Consider the following 27,702-nt stretch of genomic DNA (forward strand, 5'->3'; position numbering starts at 1 on the left):
TTATTATATACTATTATATGTAAATGATTACTATATATTTAAGTATAGTATTATTTAGTTTATATATGTATCATTATATATGCTCACATGCTTATGATATCTATCTACGTACAATCTATCAATCTAAAACTGTATCTGTGGATTGTACCTGCCTTTAACATCTCATAAAATATCACCCAATGTTTCTACCATTTTGATTATTTGGACCCTAATATTGATATTTCTTAGAAAATGTAACAGACCCTGAGCAGAATTCATAGTTGTTCACAAGGAAGAATACAATATACACAGTTTATATGATATTGAATATATCCAAGATGTTCATCCTTTTAAGAAAAAACATAAATTTAAATGAAGGGTGGTATATGTCATAACTTTAATTTGTTTAACATCAAAGATTGTCAAGGAAAAGAGTAGCATTATAGAAGCATAAATGTGAGGTCATGATCTCCACTCTGTTTTTTGGAAGTCTCTCTCTCAAACACATTTACCAGATATTAAACTCAAATTTTTAGATCTTAAAAAAAAAATACCATGTGTAGATTACATTTTCTTGTGGACTGCTCACAGAATCAGGTTAAGCAAGCAGTATCTGTTAGTAAATACAAAGCAGAGACTCCCATTTTCTACCCTGTCTTGAGCTGATAATAGCTGTGAAACGCATCACAAGACTACAATGCGAGGAATAGGACTATTCTATTTTGAATTTCTTTTTGCACTAGGAATGGAGCATAATATTCACTGTTATAAGATATCACATGTGTGCCATATATCAAAAATTACTATAGTAATGATAGCTAACGATGAATGGTGTCAGATTCGTGATATCCAAAGAAGATTTAACTTCTGGACCAGAGACCAGGCTTGATCACCCAAGAGCCTTTCTACAGCAGAGTTTTATCAAAGTGAAAAGGGACAGAGAAAGGTTCTGACATAGACATCATAAGCGGGATGGAGAATTCCCCCCTTGCTAGTGTTAGCAATGGCACTATATACTTTTAAATTACTTATTACCGTAAATCAAAAGAAGGTCTCAAGGTTGTAAAGATCTTACTAGACCCACTCCCATAATTTACATTTTAAGATAACAGGGTTAGCCAGAAGGGTTTCAGGAAGGAGAAACTCCTTAAGCAGGAAACATTGTTGTTATATAATCCTTAGTACAGAGTTTAAACTGAGTTGTTTGTTGTGTAATCATCAGTCCTATGCTTAAAGAAATAAATGTTTTTTATGTGACTAAGACTAAGGAATGTAGAGGGGGAAAAAAAAAAGATATTTGGCTTTTCCTGCTCCTTGAGAATTCCAGATCCCTATCTCTACTTCAAGAGCCCCAGATCCCTTTCTCATCCTCAGGGACCCCGGACTTCTTATCAACATGCCTAGAAATTGACTCTCTCATTCCCCCCTTTTCTTTTAGGAGAATTATGTTGCCAAGAGAAATCGGAATCATTTTCATTCCATAACTACTTTCTGCTGTTGAGGGGTGTGGGCCCTAAATTGTTGAGGCAACATATTCTTCTAACCCTCATACTGAGGGTCTCTGATCCAGGGGTCCCAAGTAATAGTTGGAGGAGGTTGTGGCACTCATAGGAGCCTGGAAAACAATTTATAACTTAAAAGCTTTCAAACAGAAACAAATCTAGTTACAGTTACAGATGTAAGGCAAAATAGTCATTAAACCAAGTTAAAACATGATGAAAATTAAAACTTATATTATGTCCATAGTAACACCAGCCCATTTTAGGATTGTTAGGTGTCTCCGATTAAGAAGAGGCATCACACCTCCAGGACAACATTAAACGCTACAACATTCGAATCATAGGGGTCCCAGAAGAAGAAGACAAAAAGAAAGACCATGAGAAAATACTTGAGGAGATAATAGTTGAAAACTTCCCTAAAATGGGGAAGGAAATAATCACTCAAGTCCAAGAAATCCAGAGAGTCCCAAACAGGATAAACCCAAGGCGAAACACCCCAAGACACATATTAATCAAACTAACAAAGATCAAACACAAAGAACAAAGATTAAAAGCAGTAAGGGAAAAACAACAAATAACACACAAGAGAATTCCCATTAGGATAACAGCTGATCTTTCAACAGAAATTCTTCAAGCCAGGAGGGAATGGCAAGACATACTTAAAGTGATGAAAGAAAATAACTTACAGCCCAGATTATTGTACCTAGCAAGGATCTCATTCAAATATGAAGGAGAAATCAAAACCTTTACAGACAAGCAAAAGCTGAGAGAATTCTGCACCACCAAACCAGCTCTCCAACAAATACTAAAAGATATTCTCTAGACAGGAAACACAAAAACAGTGTATAAATTCGAACCTAAAACAATAAAGTAAATGGCAACGGGATCATACTTATCAGTAATTACCTTAAACGTAAATGGGTTGAATGCCCCAACCAAAAGTCAAAGACTGGCTGAATGGATACAAAAACAAGACCCCTACATATGTTGTCTACAAGAGACCCACCTCAAAACAGGGGACACATACAGACTGAAAGTGAAGGGCTGGAAAAAGATTTTCCATGCAAATAGGGACCAAAAGAAAGCAGGAGTAGCAATACTCATATCAGATAAAATAGACTTTAAAACAAAGGCTGTGAAAAGAAACAAAGAAGGTCACTACATAATGATCAAAGGATCAATCCAAGAAGAAGATATAACAATTATAAATATATATGCACCCAACACGGGAGCACCACAATATCTAAGACATATGCTAACAAGTATGAAAGGAGAAATGAACAGTAACACAATAATAGTGGGAGACTTTAATACCCCACTCAAACCTATGGATAGATCAACTAAACAGAAAATTAACAAGGAAACACAAACTTTAAATGATACAATAGACCAGTTAGACCTAATTGATATCTATAGGACATTTCATCCCAAAACAATGAATTTCACCTTTTTCTCAAGCGCACATGGAACCTTCTCCAGGATAGATCACATCCTAGGCCATAAATCTAGCCTTGGTAAATTCAAAAAAATAGAAATCATTCCAAGCATCTTTTCAGACCACAATGCAGTAAGATTAGATCTCAATTACAGAAGAAAAACTATTAAAAATTCCAACATATGGAGGCTGAACAACACGCTCCTGAATAACCAAAAAATCACAGAAGAAATCAAAAAAGAAATCAAAATTTGCATAGAAATGAATGAAAATGAAAACACAACAACCCAAAACCTGTGGGACACTGTAAAAGTAGTCCTAAGGGGAAAGTTCATAGCAATACAGGCATACCTCAAGAAACAAGAAAAAAGTCAAATAAATAACCTAACTTTATACCTAAAGCAACTAGAAAAGGAAGAAATGAAGAACCCCAGGGTTAGTAGAAGGAAAGAAATCTTAAAAGTTAGGGCAGAAATAAATGCAAAAGAAACAAAAGAGACCATAGCAAAAATCAACAAAGCCAAAAGCTGGTTCTTTGAAAGGATAAATAAAATCGACAAGCCATTAGCCAGACTCATCAAGAAACAAAGGGAGAAAAATCAAATCAATAAAATTAGTAATGAAAATGGAGAGATCACAACAGACAATGCAGAAATACAAAGGATCATAAGAGACTACTATCAACAATTATATGCCAATAAAATGGACAACATGGAAGAAATGGACAAATTCTTAGAAAAGTACAACTTTCCAAAACTGGACCAGAAAAAAATAGAAAATCTTAACAGACCCATCACACGCACGGAAATTGAAACTGTAATCAAAAATCTTCCAGCAAACAAAAGCCCAGGTCCAGATGGCTTCATAGCTGAATTCTACCAAAAATTTAGAGAAGAGCTAACACCTATCCTGCTCAAACTCTTCCAGAATTTGCAGAGGAAGGTAAACTCCCAAACTCATTCTATGAGGCCACCATCACCCTAATACCAAAACCTGACAAAGATCCCACAAAAAAAGAAAACTACAGGCCAATATCACTGATGAACATAGATGCAAAAATCTTTAACAAAATTCTAGCAATCAGAATCCAACAACACATTAAAAAGATCATACACCATGACCAACTGTGCTTTATCCCAGGGATGAAAGGATTCTTCAATATCTGCAAATCAATCAATGTTATACACCACATTAACAAATTGAAAAATAAAAACCATATGATCATCTCAATAGATGCAGAGAAAGCCTTTGACAAAATTCAACATCCATTTATGATAAGAACTCTCCAGAAAGCAGGAATAGAAGGAACATACCTCAACATAATAAAAGCTATATATGACAAACCCACAGCAAACATTATCCTCAATGGTGAAAAATTGAAAGCATTTCCTCTAAAGTCAGGAACAAGACAAGGGTGCCCACTTTCACCATTACTATTCAACATAGTTTTGGAAGTTTTGGCCACAGCAATCAGAGCAGAAAAAGAAATAAAAGGAATCCAAATTGGAAAAGAAGAAGTAAAACTCTCACTGTTTGCAGATGACATGATCCTCTACATAGAAAACCCTAAAGACTCCACCAGAATAGTACTAGAACTAATCAATGACAATAGTAAAGTTGCAGGATATAAAATCAACACACAGAAATCCCTTGCATTCCTATACACTAATAATGAGAAAACAGAAAGAGAAATTAAGGAAACAAATCCATTCACCATTGCAACGGAAAGAATAAAATACTTAGGAATATATCTACCTAAAGAAACTAAAGACCTATATATAGAAAACTATAAAACACTGGTAAAAGAAATCAAAGAGGACACTAATAGATGGAGAAATATACCATGTTCATGGATTGGAAGAATCAATATAGTGAAAATGAGTATACTACCCAAAGCAATTTATAGATTCAATGCAATCCCTATCAAGCTACCAACGGTATTCTTCACAGAGCTAGAACAAATAATTTCACCATTTGTATGGAAATACAAAAAACCTCGAATAACCAAAGCTATCTTGAGAAAGAAGAATGGAACTGGAGGAATCAACCTACCTGACTTCAGGCTCTACTACAAAGCCACAGTCATCAAGACAGTATGGTACTGGCACAAAGACAGAAATAGAGATCAGTGGAACAAAATAGAAAGCCCAGAGATAAATCCACGCATATATGGACACCTTATCTTTGACAAAGGAGGCAAGAATATACAATGGGTTAAAGACAATCTCTTTAACAAGTGGTGCTGGGAAAACTGGTCAACCACTTGTAAAAGGATGAAACTAGAACACTTTCTAACACCATACACAAAAATAAACTCAAAATGGATTAAAGATCTAAACGTAAGACCAGAAACTATAAAACTCCTAGAGGATAACATAGGCAAAACACTCTCCGACATACATCACAGCAGGATCCTCTATGACCCACCTCCCAGAATATTGGAAATAAAAACAAAAATAAACAAATGGGACCTAATTAAACTTAAAAGCTTCTGCACAACAAAGGAAACTCTAAGCAAAGTGAAAAGACAGCCTTCAGAATGGGAGAAATAATAGCAAATGAAGCAATGGACAAACAACTAATCTCAAAAATATACAAGCAACTCCAACAGCTCAATTCCAGAAAAATAAATGACCCAATCAAAAAATGGGCCAAAGAACTAAATAGACAGTTCTCCAAAAAAGACATACAGATGGCTAACAAACACATGAAAAGATGCTCAACATCACTCATTATCAGAGAAATGCAAATCAAAACCACTATGAGGTACCATTTCACGCCAGTCAGAATGGCTGCGATCCAAAAGTCTACAAATAATAAATGCTGGAGAGGGTGTGGAGAAAAGGGAACCCTCTTACACTGTTGGTGGGAATGCAAACTAGTACAGCCACTATGGAGAACAGTGTGGAGATTCCTTAAAAAACTGGAAATAGAACTGCCTTATGATCCAGCAATCCCACTGCTGGGCATACACACTGAGGAAACCAGAAGGGAAAGAGACACGTGTACCCCAATGTTCATCACAGCACTGTTTATGATAGCCAGTTTGTGGAAGCAACCTAGATGTCCATCAGCAGATGAATGGATAAGAAAGCAGTGGTACATATACACAATGGAGTATTACTCAGCCATTAAAAAGAATACATTAGAATCAGTTCTAATGAGGTGGATGAAACTGGAGTCTATTATACAGAGTGAAGTAAGCCAGAAAGAAAAACACCAATACAGTATACTAACGCATATATATGGAATTTAGAAAGATGGTAACAATAACCCTGTATACGAGACAGCAAAAGAGACACTGATGTATAGAACAGTCTTATGGACTCTGGGGGAGAGGGAGAGGGTGGGAAGATTTGGGAGAATGGTGTTGAAACATGTATCATGTATGAAACGAGTTGCCAGTCCAGGTTCGATGCACGATACTGGATGCTTGGGGCTGGTGCACTGGGATGACCCAGAGGGATGGTATGGAGAGGGAGAAGGGAGGAGGGTTCAGGATGGGGAACACATGTATACCTGTGGCAGATTCATTTCAATATTTGGCAAACCAATACAATATTGTAAAGTTAAAAAAATAATAATAAAATAAATTAAAAATTAAAAAAAAAGAAGAAGAAGAGGTGTCACATATGATTGTTGTTGGTGAAGGTTTTTGCAGAGTTGAAGAAAGTCCTTTCCTTGAAGTGGAGAAACCCACCATGTTAAACCTTTATTGATGGTGGGGGTGGAGGTGGGGGGTTGCTCCACAGACCCAGCAATAAGACTGATTGTGGAATGCAACATAGGAAAGTGTTCAGAACAATTAAAGGCGTTGTCTTTAGGGTCAAAGGGCAGACTTAGAACTTTTGGAGTCAGCAGAAGAAAGCCCACCTAGATTCTCAGACCCATATTGGTCCTGTGGCTTCTTTGACTTAAAGGCTGGGTGAGGAGTTAACCTCCTGGTAATGTCTATTGAAAAGGTAAAAGCTGAGTCACATAGTTAATTCCAATGCTCAAGATCTACAACAATCAGTTCAGTTCAGTTGCTCAATAAAGTCTAACTCTCTGCGATGCCATGGATCACAGCACACCAGCCCTCCTTCTGATCACCAATTCCTGGAGTTTACTCAAACTCATTTCCATTGAGTTGGTGATATAATCCAACCATCTCATCCTCTGTTGTACCCTTATCTAATCTTCAATCTTCCCCAACATCAGGGTCTTTTCAAATGAATCAGCTCTTCCTATCAGGTGGCTAAAGTATTGGAGTCTCAACTTCAACATCAGTCCTTCCAATGAACACTCAGGACTGATCTCCTTTAGGATGGACTGGTTGGATCTTCTTGAAGTCCAGTGGACTCTCAAGAGTCTTCTCCAACACAATTCAAAACCATCAACACTTCAGCACTCAGATTTCCTTATAGTCCAACTCTTACATCCATACATGATTACTGGAAAAACCAAGGCCTTGATTAGACAGAACTTTGTTGGCTAAGTAATGTCTCTGCTTTTTAATATGCTGTCTAGGTTGGTAATAACATTCCTTCCAAGGAGTAAGCATCTTTTAATTTCATGGCTGCAAGAACCACCTGCAGTGATTTTGGAGCCCGAAAAAATAAAGTCAGCCACTGTTTCCACTGTTTCCCCATCTATTTGCCATGAAGTGATGGGACTGGATGCCATGATCTTCGTTTTCTGAATGTTGAGCTTTAAGCCAACTTTTTCACTCTCTTCTTTCACTTTCATCAAGAGGTTCTTTAGTTCTTCTTCACTTTCTCCATAAAGGTGAAGTCATCTGCATATCTGAGGTTATTGATATTTCTCCCAGCAATCTTGATTCCAGCTTGTGCTTCATCCAGCCCAGCATTTCTCATGATGTACCCTGCATATAAGTTAAATAAGCAGGGTGACAATATATAGCCTTGACATACTCCTTTTCCTATTTGGAACCAGTCTGTTCCATGTCCAGTTCTAACTGTTGCTTCCTGACCTGCATTCAGATTTCTCAATAGGCAGGTCATGTGGTCTGGTTCCCATCACTTTCAGAAGTTTCCATGGTTTATTGTGATCCAAAAGTCAAAGGCTTTGGCATAGTCAATAAAGCAGAAATAGATGTTTTTCTGGAACTCTCTTGCTTTTTCCATGGTCCAGTGGATGTTGGCAATTTGATCTCTGGTTCCTCTGCCTTTTCTAAAAACAGCTTGAACATCTGGAAGTTCACTGTTCACATATTGTTGAAGCCTGGCTTGGAGAATTTTGAGCATTACTTTGCTAGCATGTGAGGTGAGTGCAAGTGTGCAGTATTTAGAACATTCTTTGGCATTGCCTCTCTAAGGGACTGGAATGAATACTGACCTTTTCCAATCCTATGGGCACTGCTGAGTTTTCCAAATTTGCTGGCATGTTGAGGGCAACACTTGCACAGCGTCATCTTTTAGGATTTGAAACAGCTCAACTGGAATTCCATCACCTCCACTAGTTTTGCTCATAGTGATGCTTCCTAGGGCCAACCTGAGTTCACATTCCAGGATGTCTGGCTCTAGGTGAGTGATAACACTATCGTGATGGTTTGGGTCATGAAGATCTTCTTTGTACAGTTCTTCTGTGTATTCTTGCCACCGCTTCTTAATATCTTCTGCTTCTGTTAGGTCCATACCATTTCTGTCCTTTATTGAGCTCATCTTTGTAGGAAATGTTCCCTTGGTATCTCTAATTTTTTTCTTGAAGAGATATCTAGTCTTTCACATTTTATTGTTTTCCTTTTTTTTTTTTTTTCCGTTGAATGCTGAGGAAGGCTTTGTTATCTCTCTTTGCTATTTTTTAGAATTCTGCATTCCAATGGGTGTATCTTTCCTTTTCTCCTTTGCTTTTCACTTCTCTTCTTTTCACAGTTATTTGTAAGGCCTCTCCAGACAGTCATTTTGCTTTTTTGCATTTCTTTTCTATGGGGATGGTCTTGCTCCCTGTCTCCTGTACAATGTCACAAACCTCCATGCATAGTTCATCAGGCACTCTGTCTATCATATCTAGTCCCTTAAATCTATCTCTCAGTTCCATTGTATAATCACTAGTGATTTGATTTAGGTCATACATGAATGGCCTAGTGGTTTTCCCTACTTTCTTCAATTTAAGTCTGAATTTGGCAATAAGGGGTTCATGGTCTGGGTCACAGTCAGCTCCCGGTCTTGTTTTTGCTGACTGTATAGAGCTTCTCCATCTTTGGCTGCAAAGAAGATAATCAATCTGATTTCAGTGTCGACCATCTGGTGATGTCCATGTGTACAGTCTTCTCTTGTGATGTTGGAAGAGGGTGTTTGCTATAACCAGTGCTTTCTCCTGCCACAACTCTATTAGCCTTTGCCCTTCTTCATTCTGTACTCCAAACCCAAATTTGCCTGTTACTCCAGGTGTTTCTTGACTTCCTGCTTTTGCATTCCAGTCCCTTATAATGAAAAGGACATCTTTTTTGGTGTTAATTCTAGAAGGTCTTGTAGGTCTTCATAAAACCATTCAACTTCAGCTTCTTCAGCATTACTCATTGGAGCATCACTTGGATTACTGTGGTATTGAATGGTTTGCCTTGAAAACAAACAGATCACTCTGTCTTTTTGAGACTGCACCCAAGTACTGCATTTTAGACTCTTTCGTTGACTCTGAGGGCTACTCCATTTCTTCTAAGGGATTCTTGCCCAGAGTAGTAGATATAATGGTCATCTGTGTTAAATTCACTCATTTCAGTCCATTTTAGGTCACTGATTCCTAAAATGTCGATGTTCACTCTTGCCATCTCCTTTTTGACCACTTCCAATTTGTCTTGATTCATGAAGCTAACGTTCCAGGTTCCTATACAATACTGCTCTTTATAGCATCAGACCTTGTTTCCATCACCAGTCAAATCTACAGCTGGGGTTTGTTTTTGCTCTGGCTCCATCTCTTCATTCTTTCTGGAGTTATTACTTCATTAATCTCCTGTAGCATAGTGGGCACCGACCGACCTGGGGAGTTCATCTTTCAGTGTCCTATCTTTTTGCCTTTTCATATTGTTCATGGGGTTCTTAAGGCAGGAATACTGAAGTGGTTTGCCATTCCCTTCTCCAGTGGACCACATTTTGTCAGAACTCTCCACCAATCTAATCACATGGACCACAGCATTGTTTAACCCAATGAAACTATGAACCATGCCATATAGGGGCACCCTGCTATATACCTGGGGCCAAACTATAGTGGAGATAATTAAGATAATGGTGACCTCCCTCTAAAGATCCCATGCATGTACTGCTACATTCAGTGTCCCCAACCCTGTAGCAGGGGGGACAATATACTTCCTACAGCAGGACAATATATCTCAAGGCTGTATATTGTCACCATGCTTATTTAACTTATATGCAGAGTACATCATGAGAAACACTGGGCTGGATGAAGCATGAGCTGGAATCAAGATTGCCGGAAGAAATATCAGTAACCTCACATATACAGAAGACACCACCCTTATGGCAGAAAATGAAGAGGAACTAAAGAGCCTCTTGATGAAAGTGAAAGAGGAAAGTGAAAAAGTTGGCTTAAAGCTCAACATTCAGAAAACTAAGATCATGGCATCTGGTCCCATCACTTCATGGCAAATAGATGGGGAAACAGTGGAAACAGTGGTTGACTTTATTTTTTCGGGCTCCAAAATCACTGCAGGTGGTTCTTGCAGCCATGAAATTAAAGGATGCTTACTCCTTGGAAGGAATATTATTACCAACCTAGACAGCATATTAAAAAGCAGAGACATTACTTAGCCAACAAAGTTCTGTTTAGTCAAGGCTATGGTTTTTCCAGTAGTCATTTATGGATATGAGAGTTGGACTATAAAAAAAATAAAAATAAAAGAAAGAAAGAAAGCTGAGCTCCAAAAAATTGATGGTTTTGAATTGTGGTGTTGGAGAAGACTCTTGAGAATCCCTTGGACTGCAAGGAGATTCAACCAGTCAATCCTAAAGGAGATCAGTCCTGAATGTTCATTGGAAGGACTGATGTTGAAGCTGAAGCTCCAATACTTTAGCCAGCTGATGCGAAGAGTTGACTCATTTGAAAAGACTCTGATGCTGGGAAAGACTGAAGGCAGAAGGAGAAGGGGGCGACAGAGGATGAGATGGTTGGATGACACTAACTACTAGACTGACATGTTTGAGTAAACTCTGGGAGTTAGTGATGGACAGAGAGGCCTGGTGTGCTGCAGTCCATGGGGTTGCAAAGAGTTAGACAGGACAGAGCGACCGAACTGAACTGACTGATACCGTCTGAGCCAGTTGGAACAGTTTCTTAAAAGACTGATTTGGTTCATATGCCTGTTTTCATAACTTATGGCAGATCTCTGGAGCTGATTGAGTGAGAAATCTATCTTGTAAGATCATTTCTCTGTCTGTAACTTCAGGATCAATGTCAGTAAACATGTGGAGAGCCTCCAGTAGCCTATACTAGGAATTTACCAGGAGTTTCCTTCTCTCCCGGTTCTATGTCAGCCAACTTAGCATAATTTAAAGTCTTAGCACGTGCTCACTTGAGTCCTTCAAGAATACATCCGGCAAAGTGGCTCTGTTATGGGAACTACTTGGGTCCCTGTAGGAAGGAGGGCTATTTCATGTTCCTTCTTTTCCATTGTTTCACGCTCAAGCCATTAATCTCCAAAAGTAGTAGCTTCCCCAAAACTTGAGTTTTGAGTCAGGATTCAACATCTGTCCCAAGACATACATTACATCTTTACAAGTAAGGTCATACAGTAAAGTTAGTCCTGTAAAGGCTTCTATGTACTTTTCTGGGTTCTCTAGATAGTTTTGACCGCAATTGGTACTGTTTGAATTTCTACCAAGATTGAGGCAACCCCTCCTGGAAGGGTGCCCTAATTCTCAGCCTGTTCAGTTGGGGCCCCAGATACAGGGGCAAAGTAAGAGAACAGGAGGCAGCTGAAGGTTTCACACCCAAATCTGCACCCTTAGGAGATAAGTCTGGCATGTCTCACAGAGAGATAAAGAACAGCACATATAGCACTTCTAAGCATTTCTCCTGTTTTGTAGAGAACTGGTCTACTTGTAAAACAGTAATAATTGAGATCCTTCTATAGGTCGCGTTCCCCGTCTTCCAAAGGATACCATGGCCATTCAGTGTTGCAGAAGAAAATCAGGCATGTCTTTCAAAAATTCTGGGTATCTTGTTCCGATTTTTTAAAATACATTTTAAAGGTGGTTCTGGAACTGCTGGCTCACATTGGTATGAGAAAAAAAAGAGGGGCATCCACAGCCATGGATTTTTTTTCACCAGAAGCGTCCTTCCCTGCTCTAGATGGGGGTGTAGATAGACTCTCCACCGATGCTTTCCTTCCCTGGCCGGACTTCAGTTCAGTTCAGTTCATTTCAGTCACTCAGTTGTGTCTGACTCTCTGGAACCCCATGGACTGCACACACCAGGCCTTCCTGTCTATCACCAACTCCAGGAGTTTACTCAAACTCATTTCTATTGAGTTGGTGATGCCATCCAACCATCTCATCCTCTGTCATCCCCTTCTCCTCCTGCCTTCAATCTTTCTCAGCATCAGGGTCTTTTCAAATAAGTCAGCTCTTTGCATCAGGTGGCCAAAGTATTGGAGTTTCAGCTTCAACATCAGTCCTTCCAATGAACACTCAGGACTGATCTCCTTTAGGATGGACTGGTTAGATCTCCTTGCAGTTCAAGGGATTTGCAACAGTCTTCAGTTCAAAAGCATCAAATTTTTGTTGCTCAGCTTTCTTTATAGTCCAACTCTCTCATCCATACAAGACTACTGGAAAAACGATAACCTTGATGAGATGGACCTTTGTTGGCAAAGTAATACCTCTGCCTTTCAATATGCTGTCTAGGTTGGTCATAACTTTCCTCCCAAGGAGTAAGCATCTTTTAATTTCATGGCTACTGTCAGTATCTGCAGTGATTTTGGAGCCCCCCAAAATAAAGTCAGTCACTGTTTCCACTGTTTCCCCATCTATTTGCCATGAAATGATGGGACTGGATGCCATGATCTTAGTTTTCTGAATGTTGAGCTTTAAGGACTTAGTCTGTCCCTTACCAATGCAGGTGCCTCACTCATCCCTTCCGGTTTTACCACTAAGGTGAGGTGGAGATGCACCAGCGGTAGACCTGATGGCATCCCAGTCTGATTTAGTTTTATACCACCAAAACTTTTGTTTGATTTTCCCTTTTCCTCTGATGTCACCTGGGATGGAGCAGAGTAGCTTTTGGGAGTGCCTTTCAAGCTAGGACTACTAGGGGAAGCATCCATCTCATGTGTGCCTGTGCACGTTCCTGACTGCTATATAAACGGTGAGTCATAAAGGGATGAACAATAACCAAGATGTCCCATCTGAGTGTCACCACACCAGTAAATGTGATAGCAAAAGAGATGGTGGAGGGTTGGCCAGTGAGGAAAATGTGAGTTTTGTCCTAAAGCTACTAGGACCAATCCTTCCAGTTCATTTACACAGATTCCAAAAAAGAAATATCTAAGGAGTTGAGATAAAAGCCACCAGAGAGGCTCCTCTGGTCCACTAAGAGCTAGTGCTACCAAAGGAAGAAGCCCATTGCATTTCCAACCTGACTAGATCCTGCAATTCCCAATTTGTGTCCTCAAAAACCTCATGGTCACCAGCAGTGCTTCTATCCACATAGATAGGAGACACAGCCATGACAAAGACTCACTTTCAGGTCGCTGGCCCCTGAAGAAGGCAGCCAAGACCTCTAGCCTGAGAGACGTTCCTGGAGCTGGAGTTCCACCTTTCTCCCAAATGTGCTCCTGTAACTTTCAGCTCCTAGTAAGTTTAGGCACTTCCATGACTACCAAGCTTGGAGTCTAAGTAAAAGTACATAGTAACAGCATGAATCACAAGTCCATTGAAAGTCTATGATCCAGTAGATTAGGTTAGTAGTTCTAATTCCCCACACAGTTATAAAATGGCCAAAGAGACCAGGGAAAGGTGACCAAGAAAGAAAAGTTCGGTCCACATGCTTTGCCCATTTCTGGCTGCTCCCCTCGCAAGGATGCTGGGTGTCTCTTGGCACTGGCAGGTTGATATAAACCCCCCAACAAAGCTCCCCTTTTTGGGGCTGCCTTCAGTCATTAGGAGGCAGAGCAGGGCTCATCGCTTGCTTTGCGCAGGGCGTGTCATTCATTCACACAAGCACACCATAGAGTTAGTAAAGTAAAGCAGAAAACATGCATACTGAGAAAGCAGAGAGCTCTGAGTGTTCTTAGCTTGTGCTGAAGATCCTGGACAAGCCCCCAAGATGACAGCTTACAGTGAACCGTGTCGGATTCATGATCTCCAAAGAAGATTTAACTTATGCATCAGAGACCAGGCTTGATCACCCAAGAGACTTTGTACAGCAGAGTTTTATTAAAGTGAAAAAGGACAGAGAACGCTTCTGACATAGACATCAGAAGGGGGATGGAGAATGCCCTCCTCTCTAGTGTTAGCAAGGTAGTTATATACTTTTTAATTACTTATTACAATAAATCAAAAGAAGGTCTCAAGGTTGTAAAGATCTTACTAGACCCACTACCATGATTTACATTTTAGGATAACAGGATTAGCCAGAAGGGTTTCAGGAAGGAGAAACTATCCTCAAGCAGGAAACATTGTTGCTATATAATCTTTCAGTTCAGTTCAGTTCAGTCGCTCAGTCCTGTCTGACTCTTTGCAACCCCATGAATCGCAGCACTCCAGGCCTCCCTGTCCATCACCAACTCCCAGAGTTCACTCAGACTCACATCCATCGAGTCAGTGATGCCATCCAGCCATCTCATCCTCTGTCGTCCCCTTTTCCTTCTGCCCCCAATCCCTCCCAGCATCAGAGTTTTTTCCAATGAGTCAACTCTTTGCATGAGGTGGCCAAAGCATCATTCCCTCCAAAGAAATCCCAGGGCTGATCTCCTTCAGAATGGACTGGTTGGATCTCCTTGCAGTCCAAGGGACTCTCAAGAGTCTTCTCCAACACCACAGTTCAAAAGCATCAATTCTTCGTCACTCAGCTTTCTTCACAGTCCAACTCTCACATCCATACATGACCACTGGAAAAACCATAGCCTGACTAGACAGACCTTGATTGGCAAAGTAATGTCTCTGCTTTTCAATATGCTATCTAGGTTGGTCATAACTTTCCTTCCAAGGAGTAAGCATCTTTTAATTTCATGGCTGCAATCACGATCTGCAGTGATTTTGGAGCCCCCCAAAATAAAGTCTGACACTGTTTCCACTGTTTCCCCATCTATTTCCCATGAAGTGATGGGACCGGTTGCCATGATCTTCGTTTTCAGAATGTTGAGCTTTAAGCCAACTTTTTCACTCTTCTCTTTCACCTTCAGAAAGAGGCTTTTTAGTTCCTCTTCATTTTCTGCCATAAGGGTGGTGTTATCTGCATATCTGAGGTTATTGATATTTCTCCCAGCAATCTTGATTCCAGCTTGTGCTTCTTCCAGCTCAGGGTTTCTCATGATGTACCGTGCATATAAGTTAAATAAGCAAGGTGACAATATACAGCCTCGATGTACTCCTTTTCCTATTTGGAACCAGTCTGTTGTTCCATGTCCAGTTCTAACTGTTGCTTCCTGACCTGCATACAAATTTCTCAAGAGGCAGGTCAGGTGGTCTGGTATTTCCATCTCTTGAAGACTTTTTACAGTTTGTTGTAATCCACACAGTCAAAGGCTTTGGCATAGTCAATAAAGCAAAAGTAGATGCTTTTCTGGAACACTCTTGCTTTTTCGATGATCCAGCAGATGTTGGCAATTTGATCTCTGGTTCCTCTGCCTTTTGTAAAACCAGCTTGTACATCTGGAAGTTCATGGTTCATGTATTGCTGAAGCCTGGCTTGGAGAATTTTGAGCATTACTTTACTAGCGTGTGAGATGAGTGCAATTGTGGGGTAGTTTGAGCATTCTTTGGCATTGGCTTTCTTTGGGACTGAAATGAAAACTGCCCTTTTCCAGTCCTGTGGGCACTGCTGAGTTTTCCAAATTTGCTGGCATATTGAGTGCAGCACTTTTACAGCATCATCTTTCAGTATTTGAAATAGCTCCACTGGAATTTCATCACCTCCACCTGCTTTTTTCACAGTGATGCTTTCTAAGGCCCACTTGACTTCGCATTCTAGGATGTCTGGCTCTAGGTGTGTGCTCACATCATGGTGATTATCTGGGTCATGAAGATCTTTTTTTATACAGTTCTTCTTTGTATTCTTGCCACCTCTTCTTAATATTTTCTGCTTCTGTTAGGTCCATACCATTTCTGTCCTTTATCAAGCCCATCTTTGCATGAAGTGTTCCCTTGGTATCTCTAATTTTCTTGAAGAGATCTCTAGTCTTTCCCATTCTGTTGTTTTCCTCTGTTTCTTTGCATTGATCACTGAGGAAGGCTTTCTTATCTCTTCTTGCTATTCTTTGGAACTCTGTATTCAGATGCTTATATCTTTCCTTTCTCCTTTGCTTTTCGCTTCTCTTCTTTTTACAGCTATTTGTAAGGCCTCCCCAGACAGCCATTTTGCTTTTTTGCATTTCTTTTCCATGGGGATGGTCTTGATCCCTGTCTTTTGTACAGTGTCACGAACCTCAGTCCATAGTTCTTCAGGCACTCTATCAGAACTAGTCCCTTAAATCTATTTCTCACTTTCACTGTATAATAATAAAGGATTTTATATAATCCTTAGTACAGAGTTTAAACTGTGTTGTTTGCTGTGTAATCATCAGTTCCATGCTTAAAGAAATAAACGTTTTTTATGTGACTAAGACTAGGGAATGTAGAGGAAAAAAAAATGTTTGGTCTTTCCTCCTCCTTGAGAATTCCCGACCCCTATCTCTGCTTCGAGAGCCCCAGACCCTTTTCTCATCCTTGGGGACCCTGGACTTCTCATCAAACTGCCTAGGAATTTACTCTCAGTAATCTCATGAATACATTACACCACATGTATCCTACAAGCATGGTGAAATTCATTCAAGTAGAAGTCAGAAAACTCCAGGCTATGTCAGATTTTTGTTTTCCATTGATTTGTTTTTCCTATAACGTCTTTTCTCCACAACAGAATTGATCCTTAAATAAAAAGGCAACTACTTGGGGGAAAATTTTTAAATAAAATAACATTATCAAGAGATTACTTACCTTTAACACTGTATCATATGTCCTGATGAGATTATATTACTTTTATCAGAAGTATCTTTTCCATATTCAAATACACTTCAATGTCGGTTTGCTGGCCTTGTGTGATACCTTTGTGGTAGTAGGGAATATAATTAGAGGACATAGCAATAGGAAATCACTAATGGGAGTCTTTGCAATTGTCAGTTTTTTACTTTTCACATGAGGATGGGTTTGCTAATTGGATTAAGTCTGTCTCTAACTGTAATCTCAGCAAGCATCAGTTAAAGGAAGAACTGCCATGTCACACCCGCCTTGTGTGCTAGGAGGTGAAACACAGCAGTTAAGAAGAATCATTTAAGGCACAGTCTATGTGCATAATTAACTAAGCCTATTTCCTTGATTAAAAATCTGTTTATCAAGGCTAGTTGTTCAACTGAATCTACAGAGATATCTGAAGTAACTACTTATAGTATTTGAACTAGAGGTGGATTAAGGTGTCACTAAATGTTTTAGTTAGTAGGTGAGACAGTTGCTGCTGACTTTACAGGCTTTAAAAGGAGTATAAATGCTGAGTTTTAGTCAAAATGGATAGTGAAGTGAAGTTGCTCAGTCGTGTCTCACTCTTTGAGACCCCGTGGATTGTAGCCCACCAGGCTCCTCTGTCCATGGGATTCTCCAGGCAAGAATACTGGAGTTGGTTGTCATTTCCTTCTCCAGGGGATCTTCCCAACCCAGGGATCGAACCCAGGTCTCCTGCACTGCAGGCAGATGCTTTATCCTCTGAGCCACCAAGGAAGCAAAATGGATAGTAGATGGTTATAATTGCATTTAGAATATTTTAAGTGATGAATTACATAGGGGATACAAGGAAATACAGAGGTGTATCTGCTGGGGATGGAATCTCTTTGTGAGCTAATTTGTGTCTATGAATAATTAAATGATATTTACTGTAGTAGACAGTTATTTACCAATATCAATGCACTTCTGTATTAAAAAGAAAAGAAAAGAAAAAAACTTCCAGACTATAACCCAGGGTCCTTGCATATATGTGGGGCAAAGTGACGAATTTTTAGCCAGTGAAAATTGAATAGAGGTTGGCCCTAACTTCACTCAGTAACTCAAGGGACATTTTAAGGGCTTATATGATATTGATTATATGTGGAATCCAAAAAAAAAAAAATGTGGTATAAATGAGCCTACTTACAGGATAGAAATAGAGTCACAGATGTAGAAGAAAAACTTATGATTACCAAGCAGGAAGTGAGGGAGGGGAGGTTGACATCTACACACTACTGTATACAAAATAGATAACTAATAAGAACTACGCAGCACAAGGAAACTCTACTCAGTACTCTGCAGTGACCTATATGGGAACAGAACCTAAGAAAGACGGGATATATGTTTATGTACAACTGACTCACTTTGCTGTACAGAACAAACAAACACTGTAACTCAACTACACTTCAATAAAAAGTAATTTTAAAAAACTGAATTCCAAATGATTGCATGGGAGAGAGACACTTTCCCACCTCCACAGGCAACCCACATTATGGTATGTGTGCAGTGAGAAATAAACTTAGGTTATATATCAAATTTAGTACTCTAAGACCTAGGAAGTAGGAATTCTGCAAAAGTATGTGTTAGTAGTGAATATTATTACAGTCCTGAAATTTCCTCAGCAATGCAAGAGGTACCAGGATGGTCAAAAAATTTCTTCCATTTCTTAATAAAAATAAAAGACACACCTTCCACTTTCACCAATAACTTTATTGAACAACATATTGTTTTGTCCCACTACCTTCTGCCATTTTTCAGGCAATTTCATAATTCCATCTTCCCAAAACTTCATCTTTTTTTTAGCAAAGAACTGTTCCATGTGCCTTTACAGACTTCCAGGGAATTGACAGCAGTAAAGAATTCACCTGCAATGCAAGAGGCTGCCTGCAATGTAGGAAACGTGAGTCCAGAGGATCCCTAGAAGGGAATCCCCTGGAGTGGATGGCAATCCACTCCAGTATTCTTGCCTGGGAAGTGCCATGGGCAGAGGAGCCTGGTAGGCTACAGCCCATGGGGTCCCAAGAGTCAGACAGGACTTAGTTACAAAACCACCATGAATGGAATTTTCTGAAGACCAAAATAAATGGAAATCCAAAGGTACAATGTCTGGTGAATACAACAGATGAATCAGAACTCCCCAGCCAAGCTGTAACAGTTTTTGTCTGGTCATCAAAGAAACATGCACTCTCGTGCTATCCTGGTAGAAGATTATGCATTTTCTGTTGACAAATTTCAGATGCTTTTGGTTGAGTGCTGCTTTCAGTTGGTCTAACTGGGAGAAGCACTTTTTGGAATTAATCGTTTGATTTTCCAGAAGGCGCTCATAATAGGGGATCCCTTTCCAATCCTACCATACACACAAAATCACATTCTTTGGATGAAGACTAGTCTTTGGTATGGTTTTAGTGGTGGTTCATTTCAGTTTCCCCACAATCTTGTCCATTCTACATTATTGTACAGTATTGACTTTTCACTGCCCGTCACAATTTGTTTTAAAAATGCAAGGTTTTTATTACTTTTAAGTAGAGAATCTGGCTTCCCAGATGGCATTAGAGGTAAAGAATTTGCCTGCCAATGCAGGAGATACAAGAAATTCTGGGTTCAATCCTTGGAGTCACAGAGATTACCTGGGGTAGAAAATGGGGCCCCAACCAGTATTCTTGCCTAGAAAATTCCATGGGCAGAGGAGCCTGGTGGGCTATAGTCCATGGGGCTGCAAAAAGTCAGACATGACTGAGTGACTGAGCATACACACACAAACAGAGAATCACATGCAGAAATACAGTCAAGAAGGTGTTTTTTTTTTTTTTTTTTTGCCTAAGTGGAACACAAACATCAAACCAATTAACATAGCCAAGCTGTTGCAAATGATTTTCAAAACTTGATATGGATATTTTTAGCATATTCTCTGTCTCCCACCTGGTATAATGTTGACTGTTCTCAATTAATGTTTTGATTTGATTGCTATCAACTTCAACTGGTCTATCTGACCATAGAGCATTGTCCAGCAAGAAATCTCCAGCACGAAACTACACAAACCACTTTTGACATGTTTGATCAGTCACAGCACCTTTTCCATTCATTGCACAATTTTGTGTGTGTGTGTATGTGTTTTAGTTGTCCTTTTACCATTCTTTAAATAATAAAGCATCATATGCCAAAAATGTTGCTTTTTTCTTCCATCTTCAATGTTAAATGGTTACACAAAAATTCATCAATTTTGATTTTTTTTAAATGCACGCTGATATGACAGCTGTCACAATACAATCTAAAAACTGTTTTGAATGAAGTTAAAGACAACTACAATAAACTGTGGAAAATTCTTCAAGAGATGGGAATACCAGACCACCTGGTCTGCCTCTTGAGAAATTTGTATGCAGATCAGGAAGCAACAGTTAGAACTGGACATAGAACAACAGACTGGTTCCAAATAGGAAAAGGAGTACATCAAGGCTGTATATTGTCACCCTGTTTATTTAACTTATATGCAGAGTACATCATGAGAAACGCTGGACTGGAAGAAACACAAGCTGGAATCAAGATTGCTGGGAGAAATATCAATAACCTCAGAAATGCAGATGACACCACCCTTATGGCAGAAAGTGAAGAGGAACTCAAAAGCCTCTTGATGAAAGTGAAAGTGGAGAGTGAAAAAGTTGGCTTAAAGCTCAACATTCAGAAAACGAAGATCATGGCATCCGGTCCCACCACTTCATGGGAAATAGATGGGGAAACAGTGTCAGACTTTATTTTTCTGGGCTCCAAAATCACTGCAGATGGTGACTGCAGCCATGAAATTAAAAGATGCTTACTCCTTGGAAGGAAAGTTATGACCAACCTAGATAGCATATTCAAAAGCAGAGACATTACTTTGCCAACAAAGGTTCGTCTAGTCAAGGCTATGGTTTTTCCTGTGGTCATGTATGGACATGAGAGTTGGACTGTGAAGAAGGCTGAGCCCCGAAGAATTGATGCTTTTGAACTGTGGTGTTGGAGAAGACTCTTGAGAGTCCCTTGGACTGCAAGGAGATCCAACAAGTCCATTCTGAAGGAGATCAGCCCTGGGATTTCTTTGGAAGGAATGATGCTAAAGCTGAAACTCCAATACTTTGGCCACCTCATGCAAAGAGTTGACTCATTAGAAAAGACTCTGATGCTGGGAGGGATTGGGGGCAGGAGGAGAAGGGGGCAACAGAGGATGAGATGGCTGGATGGCATCACTGACTCGATGGACATGAGTCTGAGTGAACTCTGGGAGTTGGTGATGGACAGGGAGGCCCGGCGTGCTGCGATTCATGGGGTCGCAAAGAGTCGGACAGGACTGAGCGACTGATCTGATCTGATCTGATCTGAAAGACAACTAAGTGCTACTAGAACCATCTCATGCAAGAAAACAAATGAACTTGTTGGCCAAGCCAATACTAATATCAGTAGTTTCTTTTTCTCTCCAGTTTGTGGAGAACTGTGAGAATTCCTATACAGAATAAAAATTCTTTTTAAATCTACAATGTTCCTCCCTGAATTGTTGCCAGCTGTAAAAGAGTACTCAAGGTAAATGTGGAATAACTCAGCTGGATAATTCTGGGCCCTGGACATAGCTGAGTAATTTATAAAAGTCATTAGTGACATTATAAGTGAAGTAAGTGAAGTCGCTCAGTCGCGTCCGACTCTTTGCAACCCCATGGACAGTAGCCTGCACCAGGTTCCTCCATCCATGGGATTTTCTAGACAAGAGTACTGGAGTGGGCTGCCATTTCCTTTTCCAGGGAATCTTCCTGACCCAGGGATCGAACCCAGGTCTCCCTCATTGTAGACAGACGCTTTACCGTCTGAGCCACCAGGGACTGACATTATAGTCCCTGCCTTATTTCACTCCAGGGCAGCTTGCCAGTGTTTATGCTCAGGTTCAATAAACTACAACATCAGCAGCATGTATGAACTCAAGAAGTGACTTACACTTCTTCCCCATGTATTTTTTATTTCACCCACTGCATGCTTTACTCTAGTATATCTCCTAGCATCCAAATAAGAAGCTCAAGTTTACTGCTACTATGAGCTTTTAGGGATGTTAGAAAACACACGTTATCATACACTTAGTCAAGTCAATATACCAACCCTGTGGTCTCTACCCAGCTGATGTTTCAAGCAATATGCCATTGGATAGCATGGTTTCCTTATTAAAGGGTGACTTGTATGCTACAATCAAATATCTATTAAAATACATGATTTTTTTTACTGTAGATTCTTTTTTTATCTAAACTTATGTTAAGGGGTATGCGTATATAGCAATTTATGGCTATTAAACTCACAATCTTTGTGATCCATTGTTAGTTATACTGCTTAGGGTAAAGTATTTAGAAAAGGATTATTATACAAACTGAATTAGATGAAGGCATTGAGAAAGAAATAGTAGGGCATTTGTCAAAGTCATATTAGAATGAGTATCATTTTAAAGAATGGCTTTTTGTAATCTTTCTATTTCTATATCCTCTCCAAAGGAAAGAAGTAAAAGCAGCACCAGCATGATGTTCAGGCCTTTTACTTATTAGCATACTGTAGAAGAATTTTAAATATTTCTTACCTTTAAATCTTGCATTACCAGAAAATAACTGAAGCAATGAGATTTTGTTTCAGACATTTAGTCTTGTGAGCTCAAGATTCTTTTTTTTTTTTTTTTTTTGTATCTCAGCTAAGTACTGCTGAGATAAAAAAAAAAAAAAAAAAAAATGAACTAACCCTCGCATAGAAAAGCATATCTTACTTTGACATATGCATGTTCATAAGAAATTAGATGAGGACCTCATGAAACAATGATATGAGAAGTAATTAAAGATCATTCTAAAACAAGGTATCATTTTAATAAAATTTAGAAGACTGATGGAAATATAAATATACCTTTAAATTGGCAATAAAAGTAAACAGAAAAATGAAACGAATGAGATATATAAAGTAGACATTTAAGCTTTAAAAACTTTATTCATTTAGAAATACTGTGAAAGTTTACCTATTCTTATTTACTGTCCATAGCAAACTAATTTGCTAAGATTTTATTTTAGATGTTTTATGCAGATATAAGTTATTTCCAATACACTCAATAAATACCTTTGTACAGAGAAAATAACTTTTGTTTATATGCAGAATGAAGAAAGAAGTGAATTCTGTTTTAGATAACTGATTTTCACTTTTCAAAAGGATGTCTGTGGTATGTTTTGATGACTGACTTTTGATTCCAATTTTTCCCAGAAGATATAAATATCCATAAAGCCCTGAACTAATGCCCTTAAATAAGTCAGCTATTGCAGATTTTTTATCCTAAGACCATGACTTGTAATTTGGACAGTTCTGTGCATGCATTAATTTTACAGCGACCTGCCAATCTATTTTCGGAGAAGGCAATGGCACCCCACACCAGTACTCTTGCCTGAAGAATCCCATGGACAGAGGAGCCTGGTAGGCTGCAGTCCATGGGGTCGCGAAGAGTCAGACACGACTCAGCGACTTCACTTTCACTTTTCACTTTCATGCATTGGAGAAGGAAATGGCAACCCACTCCAGTGTTCTTGCCTGGAGAATCCCAAGGACGGGGGAGCCTGATGGGCTGCCGTCTATGGGGTCGTACAGAGTCGGACACGACTGAAGCGACTTAGCAGCAGCAGCAGCCAATCTCTTTTACTACAATTTTTATCTTTGTTCTTTTACTTTCTGCTGTCCCTAGTAGTTTGTTTAATTTTATAGTTCCTTAAATATTTTAATTTTAAAAACTAGGTCCTAAAGTTTCATATTGTGATGAACAGAGATTATAAATATACACTTCTAAATGTCATACTACTACTACTAAGTCACTTCAGTCATGTCCGACTCTGTGCAACCCCATAGACGGAAGCCCACCAGGCTCCCCCATCCCTGGGACTCTCCAGGCAAGAATACTAGAGTGGCTTGCCATTTCCTTCTCCAAGGCATGAAAGTGAAAAGTGAAAGTGAAGTCACTCAATTGTGTCCAACTCTTAGCGACCCCATGGACTGCAGCCTACCAGGCTCCTCTGTCCATGGGATTTTCCAGGCGAGAGTACTGGAGTGGGGTGCTATTGCCTTCATAGTTTCAACTAAATTAGCAGAAAATGCCTTTTATATGTCTATTATTTAATTTAGAAATATACTGAAAATACATGAACTATTTAAATTGTATTATGTTAAACAGCAAATCAATACAGATATATTTTCAATTATCTAACACAATTTATTGAATGAGAGAATACTTGGTGCTATAGGCATGAAGGTTAAAGGGGGTTTGGAAGTGGGCCTTCAGAACCATTTATCGTAAATGCTCCAACTAATAACAAACAGCCACCCTATCATAAACAAATTTAGTTGCATTTTAATGTACATATCTTGGTCCTTGATCTTACAGTGTAGGTACTATATAACAGTAATTGGGAATTATAAAAATAAAATAATTTCCTTAAACCTAAGAAATATGTTTACTGTGATAGAGATGCATAAAGGAATGAAACATATTCATTGGGTACAAGAAATCAGTAAAATTCAGAGAGATATTTGTCAAAAGAACATTTCTAGAGAATAAAAGGTACAGCAGTTCTACAACTTTGTACTTCAAGCTTATACTAAAAATGCATAACTGTAAAGTCGAGCATGGCTTAGTGACTGAATAACAATAAACCAACTAGACTAACAGGTACCTGTAAAACAATATATCTCAAACTTAAAAGTATACATAGAATATTCTCCAGGACAGATGATGTGTTAGGACATAAAGCAAGATTCAATAAATTTAAAAGGAACAAAATTATGCACACTATGTTCTCTGAAAACAATGCAGTAAAATTATAAATTAATTACCAAAAGAACTTTAGGAAACTTCAAATATGTAGAAATTAAACACTACATATTTAAATAACTGACTGATCAAGAAGAAGTCACAAGGGATATTATAAAATGATTTGAAATGGATGAAAAGATACAATAAACTTACAGAATTTAGCTAAAGCAGTAGAGGGAAATGTATAAATATCTACAATAATTTTGAAAAGTATCATACCAATAACCTAACTTCCACTTTGAGAAACTGAAAAATAAGAGCAACTAAATCCAAAGCAAATAGAAAAATGGAAATAATGAGTACTTGAATGTAAATTAATGAATTATATAATAGAAGGAAAAACTAATTAGAGAAAAACTAAAGAACCCCAAAATTAGCTCTGTGAAAATATGTGTGAATGGCAAATTTTAGGTAGACTGGCCAACAGGAAAAGAAAAATTAAAAAAAAAAAACTCGTTATTAACATAAGAAATGAAATGATGGATCATTGCCACTGATCTTCCAGCAATAAAATAAGAATAGGAGGGAATGCTACAAGCAGTTGAATGCCAACAATTTAGAAAATTCAGATTGAATAGAAAATTCCTGGTAATACATAAAGTACAGGGAAAAAATACCCTCAAATGCAGATGCCTTTACTGGTGAATTCTATCAAACATAAAAATAACTTACACTAAACCTTTACAAATTCTAACAACAGAAGAGGAAGAAACATTCCACAGCTTATTTCATGAGGTAAGTATTACCTTAATACCAAAATTGGACATATTTTATGTTTTCCTAATAAACACTATATTCTATATAATTTTACCATGTTCAATAATCAACTAGAAAATTTGCTTCATATTAAAAACAGTAAAAACAGCATGTCATTCCTAGATCATAAAAGGGTTGAATCTCTTTTTTTTCCCTTACCAAATTGTACTTTGTAAATGCTAAATTTTAATTACTTTAACCAGACAATAATCTAGAATTTAGGAAACAGTATTTAGAAACCTTAGATATAAAGCTTTTTCATCTCAGTCTCAATTAAATTTTACACATTTTCTAATTTATGCTAGATAAGGGATAGAAAGGCAAAGGAATTTATTCATTCAAAGAGTAAGCTCAATAAATATTTCTATACCATGTTTCTCAGACTTAAAAATAATTACCTATAAGAAATGCATTTGTATTATAGCACAGGAAAACTTGGAAAATATGAATTTATGGATTATCAGCTATATGTCATACAAGACATTACTGATACAGACATAAATAAATTAGAATTTTAATCTCCAGAGAACTTCAAGACTTTTTGTCATAATAAAGATTGTTGCTTTTAAGGAACAAAGACTTCACAAAACTTAATTTTTTAATAGTGTTAAATTACAGATATACTTGTAAATACATAATTGACTCAACATAGCAATAATTTAGAAATACATATTCTGTAGCAGTATAAAATAGAGTATGAATGAACACCCAGTGTTCAGCATTGAGATCAGACCTGTTTATACAAGTAGTTTTACCATTTTCATTGTATTAACCTGACATTAACCTGATCCTAATCAGTCATTTCATCAAAGGGTCACTTATTTATAGGTTGGGGAAAAGTGTTGATTAAATATATAGCCAATTATTATCCAATTAATTCTGTTTGTTGATGCTGCCTTTTAAATACTATTAAATACTCTAGATAAAAATATCTAATTATTTACAAGGATTATCCTGAAGATGGACTTTCCCCATGGCTCAGTCAGAAAAGAATCTGCCTGCAATGCAGGAGAAAAGGGAAACACAGGTTTGATACCTGTGTGGGGAAGATCCCCTGGTGAAGGGAATGACAACCCACTTCAGTATTTTTGCCTGAAGAATCTCCTCCTGGACAGAGGAGTCTGGCGGGCTATAGTCCATGGGATTGCAAAGAGTTGGACATGACTGACGCAATTCGGCACGCAGCATTCTCAAGGTGATATAAAGGTTCTCTGTTGCAATAAATGATATTCCTGTGTAAGAAAAATCTAGATTCACTCTCCTATTGGAGGGAGAGTTCAGAGAGGAAGACAAAATTTTAGAGTATGGTTTTAGCAGTGATCTCTGTCAGTATCAATTTCTGTTCCAGTAAACATCGACATCTTGCTTTAAAGAGGGACCTAGTCTAAAACTGGTGAATAGAGATAAAATCTGGTACCTCAGGACTAAGAATTTATCAGTACACGGGAAATTAACTGTCATCAACTGAGTTAGCATTCAGAACAGAAATATAATTATAGTTGAAAACAGGAAAGTGAACCACTAACTAGCGTAGACTAATAGTTACTTGGAACTGGCTATCCACCGTGGAAGTTAAGGAATCTCTGCTTCAAAATGTGGTATGAACTGATAAGTTGAAATTGAGTACTGGGTTTATAGCCATAACTTAATTTCAGATTCAAGCCAAATGTAATGCTGATTAAAGTAAAAAAACAACAACAAAAAACTATCAGTTTGTTTTTTGTTGTTTAGTCGCTAAGTTGTGTCCAAGTCTTTGTGACTCCATGGACTGTAGATTGCCAGGCTCCTCTGTCCATAGGACTTCCCCAGGCAAGTATACTGGAGTGGGTAGCCACTTCCTTCCACAGAGGAACTTCAGACTCAGGAATCAAACAGGCCACTCCTGTTTGGCAGGCAGATTCTTTATCACTGAGCAACCAAGTGAAGTGAAGTGATGTGAACTGAAAGTCACTCAGTCGTGTCCAACTCTTTGCAACCCCAGGGACTATATAGTCCTTCAGTCCAGAATACTGGAGT

This window comes from Bos indicus x Bos taurus, chromosome 5 (assembly GCF_003369695.1).
Source record: "Bos indicus x Bos taurus breed Angus x Brahman F1 hybrid chromosome 5, Bos_hybrid_MaternalHap_v2.0, whole genome shotgun sequence".
Taxonomy (NCBI): domain Eukaryota; kingdom Metazoa; phylum Chordata; class Mammalia; order Artiodactyla; family Bovidae; genus Bos; species Bos indicus x Bos taurus.